Below are 6371 nucleotides of genomic sequence, written 5' to 3'. Positions count from 1 at the left end.
AGTCAGAACAGTACGCTTTTGTAAATGAAGCAAACTGCTTGGTACTTGTTAATCTGTGACTGTGCTCAAAACATTTTCAGAATAGTTTTGGTTAGTTCGTGTCCAACTACATGTATCTGACAGTTCTTTCAATTGTTTTTCAAATGTGTTACCCATTTATGCTGAGGATGGTTATTTTTTTCTTTTTACTTTTCTTGTGTCCCATTGATATGTCCGTATTAATCTCTGCAATGAAATGTCTTTTTATTATCCGTTATTTAATGATTTTGTTGTGACTGTGTATTCATTTATAATATTAAATGAATTTAATGTTTTGTACGTATCCCTGAATGTCTAATTGGCCATCTGTATGTATATGTTGTTTTTTTTATAATCTATTATATTTTTTTTATTAATCATCTTCAGCGCAGTTTTCTTAACCTTTTTTGTTCTATGTGTTGCAAATTCAGATGCTCTGGATTATTTGGATATATATTATTTTAGCTATTGTCTTCACTTATCATCCAGTTTTATTTGGTAAACTTAATTTCTAAATATTTTGTGTACATTTTTTTGGTTGGATCTGTTTCTCTGGTGGATGGCTAAATTGAACAGATGCAATTTTTTAGTGGATGGGCTGACCGAATGGATTAGAGTGTTAAAATGTATTCTAAAAAAATAGTTACTTTAAATTCCTAATATGTTGACAAATCTCATTTAGTCTTGTATTAGTTAATTTATGTAATGTTTGTTACATTTTAGGCTTATTGGTCAGGACAAGTTAAAGTGGTGTATTCTTTTCTTTGTTGAGGTTTTGTAAGCCTTGATTGGATTTTTATTCTTTCATGTATCTTTGGATAAGTTTAAGGAATGAGTGTTGCACGGAAAGTCTCTTACTATTTTATAATATTTTCTGCCATCTACTCACAGTTAAGGTCAGGGCCCCGGAATGAGCTGCAGCATTGTAAATCCCTAGTCTGAGCCCCATGAAAGCGGGGGACCCAGGGCACGTATCCTTGTGAGCCCCTTAATCTGGCTCTGTATATCCCACACAAAGGAATATAATTTTATCATGTTGGTACAAAAGTAGACTTGCTGATGCACTTAACTTGTTTTCATGAAGGAATCCCCCATCAGCGAAGAGGAGGGACACCATTATCCCAGAGACGGACAGCAGTCAATATACCTTTCATAAGGCACAGCATAGCATTGAGTGGAGGCATTGGACTGAAAATTGAGCAAAAATAGAAGAGCATCTAACAAAATTAGTGGCCTTTGCTCCTTTGTCAGGTGAGATATATATCTATACTGAAATCTCACAATTTACACAATTCATTGGTTAATTTATCAAGGATATTAATAATAAACCCCTAATTGTCTCCCTTGAAGAGTTTTTGTACCCTGTTGGAAGAAAGTATGGACTCCAAACCAAAACGAAAAGGTGGAGCTGAAAAAATCAGGGAGAAGAAAAAGAAGACTCTTGAAGCTGATGCCGAAAAATGCTTTAAAAAAACTGATATGTTCAGTCGTCATCAACAAGGTCACACTATTCCTGGGAAAACATCCACGGAAGAAAATGTTTCAGAAATGCAAATTGATCAAGAAAGTGAAACTCAGTTATTTATTCCAGAATCCCCAAGCACCAGTCAACAGAAGGAACAGTCAGTTATATCTGTGTGTGAGCACCAAATTGCCGCACTAGCAAACGATCTAGTCCCCGAACAAGATGTCAGCGTTGTCATTAAGGACTTCTTGCCAGAACAAGAGGGTGACATACTGTGAAGACCAAAACGCTGTATTTTGCTCTGTCTGTCCTGCATTTTCAAAGACTTCTGTAACAAATCCATTCATTGAAGGAATGACAGACAGGAGACATATTCATCAAAGAATTGAAGAACACGAAAAAAGTGTACTGCACAGATCCTGCGCTGAAGCTTACTTTTTGAATGCCAGCAGTGCAGATATCAATAACTTACTGCTTTGCAATAGAATGTCTGTACACAGAGAACAAGTAAAAAAAAACGTCAGATATTGGAGTGTGTGATAGACATTATAAAAGTGATTGGTAAACGCTGACTTAGCTATAGGGGAAACAAATTTGAGGCTGCATACACTTTATAGGACATTTCTGTCGATCACGGCAATTTTTTAGAGTTTGTTTTACTGCTCAGCAAGTACGATGCTTGTCTTCGAGAACACATCAGCGATTGCATAACAAAAAGCAAGAAGTTGCATTCAAGAAGAAAGGGCAGAGGGTCGTTTATAACTTTTCTCCCCAAAACAACTCTTAACAAAGTTATAGAAACTATACGACAGCTTATTCAAGAGACCGTGGCTAATGATGTTAGAGAAGCTGGGATGTTCTCAGTACAAATTGACACCACTCAGGATATCACATCAAAAGAACAGTGTTCAGTAATTGTTCGTTATGTAACAGATCAAATTCATGAGAAGCTCCTTGCAGTGGTAGATTGTGAATCTTCATCTGGAGAATACTTTCTTAACTTGGTAAAGCAAGTTCTGCAGTTATGCAAAATAAACATGAAAAAATGGCACTGGCAGTTCTACTGATGGGGCAGCAAACATGCAAGGACAATATAAAGGCTTCTCTACATGGCTGTCAACCGAATCACCACACCAAGTTCATGTCTGGTGTTATACGCATGTACTGAATTTAGTACTGGCAGATACCACAACGGGAGTTGTTGAAAGTGCATCGTTATTTGCTTTAATAAATGATGTTGCAGTATTTATTCGGGACTCTTTTCAACGCATGAATACATGGCTAAATGTCACTCAGGACCCTCACCAACGAAGACTCTCTGTGATTGGTGAAACTCGCTGGTGGTCTAAAGATGCAGCACTTAGAAAAGTATTTGGATCATTTTCACAACCTGATTCTGCTTTGTACATTGACCTTGTTGTCACATTGGCAAATATTTAAGAGCACCCAAAATCTAGAGCTGAAGTGCGCCTCAAAGCAAGAACATTTGTGGAATCTCTTCTTAAATACGAGACCATTCTCACAGCTCAAATTTTTCTTCGCATTTTTGAATTGACAACACCATTGTCAAAATATCTACAAACAAGTGGTTTGGACATATTAATAGCTCATCACATGGTGTCTGGGACACAGGAAAATCTTAGAAAACTTGTAAGATATTTCGATGTGGTTAAGAACACTGCAGATAATTTTGTAATGTGGGCAAATGACAAGCTGCAAGATCTTGAAGACTGTGACCTTGAAGTACAGACCACCCTACCTCAAAAAAGGTTAAGCAAGAAAAAAACCATGGCTGGTGAGTCTGCTCAAGACAAAGTTATATGTGATGCTATTACAGCATATAAAATCCAAGTACATGATGTGATCCTTGACATAATCACTGAGAGCATAAATAGACGTTTTCTCGCCAGTGGATCACTGTACGCTGATTATGCTTGCCTGGACCCTAGGAACTTTTCCATCATAAGAGAACAAGGACTTCAGATCCCAGCAATGGAAGATTTAAGTAAAGTCTTGATCAAATTTGATGAAAACGCCATAGCTGAAAATTTGCGCTGTGAATTAACTAATCTAGCTTTGCACTGGGAAAAATTAAAGACATCAGCGCTAGAAGAATATACGGTTAGAGTGGCAACAGAAATCCCTGCAGAAGACCAGAGTGAAGAAGGTGGTGACATAGAAATGGAGCTGGTGAATAAGCCATGTGCGACATGTAAGAACTGTGCCATTTGTTGCTATCAAATTTTACAGTGATACAATTTATTAGCAGATGCCTATAATGTGATTGGTCTGGCTTACAAATTCATACTGACTCTATCATTCACACAAGTTGCTTGTGAGAGAAGCTTCTCCACCTTGAGGTTTATCAAGAATAGATTGAGGAATACTGTATCCCAGGACCATTTGGATTCTTTCATGCTGATGGCTACAGAAAAAGACATTCTCATGAGTCTTGATGTGGAAGGCATAATCGACAGAGTTGCAGAAAGGAGTGAAGTCCTGCGAAGTCAACTCATTCCTTAAAAGCTCGCCATGCACAGAGTTTTTGCAGGGATCTTAGGGGTTAGCTTTTCTATGGGGGGAAATCACAAGGTTAAAAATAAGCTTCAGTTATATGTAAAGGATACAACATTTATATCACTCCTCGCCCACACTGCAGAGATCAGAAGCAATAACTATACTGCTATATAATTCAATACAATGTTGTATCCTTTAGATATTGCTTAAGCTTATTCTTAACATGTGATTTCCCCAAAAATCTCTTTGGATTATTTTAAGACTTGAAGGTAATTTCAGTCTGTTAAATATACCGAATAAAAGTTACAGCAAAGGTGACAGCAGCCATAAAGGATGTGGGAAGTTAAGTAGCAGAGCCTCTTGTACCTGGTGGAAGGGGTCATGATGGAGGATCTGCTGACTTTTGGTTTATTTAAATTGTAGTAAATAGGTAGTTTCATGCCGTTCTGTGCAATATTTATGTTTTACATGTTTTACTTGTTATTTAAAATACTTACATTTTTTGCTGTGGCTTATAGTATATTATGATTCAATAAATTACTATGGCCATTACGTCTCAAAACAATTACTGTCTTATATGGTTCAGGGGGAAGTAGCATGGAAACATTATACATTGTATTTTAACTATATATTTTAAAAGATTATGGTTTTGTGCATTTTTACAGTGCTCCAGGTGATTTGCACAACAAGGGAATTGATCAGGGTGGGCAGAAGACAGTGTGATACACAAGTTTGTGCTGATGCTTCATGTTGGACTGCACCAGCAGCGCCACTTCAGGCTGCAGCAATATAGTGCATCGAGACCACAGCAGATGGGCCTGTGTGCTTTAAATGCCAGGGCTGATTTTTGGTCCCAGTCCGGCCCTGCATCCATGTATGCAGGAAGCACAGAACGCGTGCTCACAGGGGGCTTGTAATGGATCTTCAAGTACATCCCGGCATATACAGCACAGCAGACCCTCGTTGACATACCCCAAGAAGCGCTCAATGTCATAACCCATCACTGTATCTAAAAAAATACCATCACTTAGATGTATATATATATATATATATATATATATATATTGGCACAATGGTGCAACTATTCATTAATGAACTTGATTTTGGAACATAATCATCAGTTTTATTTTACAAAACAAAAGTAAACAAAGTTTTGAACGTCTCTAGTCTGTACTGGATAATAGTAACAATACTATGTTGTAGAGCAGTGATTCTCGGACTGTGAGGCTTCCATTTTTTTTAAGTGAAGCCCACATACCTCATTCATGTAAATAGTACTTATAATAATATACTGGCTACTATACAACAGAAATCTGTCTACTATACTAACAATTACCATATATAAAAAAAACTGTTTAAGAAGTAAGAAGATGGCTATGGTCATTCTGTTAGTAACATTTGCACATACATGTATCTTAGTAGTGTTAGCATAATTTTCGGTATAGGTGAGGATTTATTAATGAAGGTGGGACATGAAGTTTAGTAGTATAAAGTTTGAGAACCACTGTTGCAGAGAGCATAAGAATTCCACAGTGTAAAATGAATAAACATTTTTAAATAAAAATCTCAATAACCCATACCCAGTACCCCATCGACCCGAGGAACATGTATAAAGTGGTCTGGCTAAGGGTCTTTCTTATATGAAAACAGTAAACAAAAAAAAGATTCTCAGTACCACCGCTCAATGTGAGAGGAGTCATTATACAGAATCCACTCTATGCTGTAAGTCTTCATCACTTTCAAAATAACATTTTCAAAATATCAAGTATTCAGTGACTATGGGCCTGATTCATTAAGGATCTTAACTTGAGAAACTTCTTATTTCAGTCTCATGGACAAAACCATGTTACAATGCAAGGGGTGCAAATTAGTATTTTGTTTTGCACATAAGTTAAATACTGACTGTTTTTTCATGTAGCACACAAATATCAACTTTAAATTTCAGTGTACAAATAAGCTATCAAGTATTTGTGCACCCCTTGCAATGTAACATGGTTTTGTCCAGGAGACTGAAATAAGAAGTTTCTCAAGTTAATATCCTTAATGAATCTGGCCCTAGATGAATATTCTAATTCCCTCTAACCTTGCTCATTGCTCTGAAATACCACATCCAATTTCAGTTCGGCAAAGTTCTGTTAGATTTGTCAGCAGCTCTGTTTTCACTGATGCACAACCCACTGTGAATAATTCTAGAAACAAACATAGTGAAAAAGAAGCGCTCATGACACTTCAAGGACTTTCTTAGCCTTGGAGCCTTGATGGTTGTTGCCCACTTGGGTACAATGCCACACTCCGTCTGTGCTACAGTGCTGTACTTCAAATTTGCACAAGCTATGACAGTATCTATCAGCCCCTTTCATTAACAGTTAAT

The sequence above is a fragment of the Mixophyes fleayi genome, chromosome 5 (genome assembly GCF_038048845.1).
Source record: "Mixophyes fleayi isolate aMixFle1 chromosome 5, aMixFle1.hap1, whole genome shotgun sequence".
Lineage (NCBI taxonomy): Eukaryota > Metazoa > Chordata > Amphibia > Anura > Limnodynastidae > Mixophyes > Mixophyes fleayi.
Note: the sequence above shows the minus strand (reverse complement) of the source record.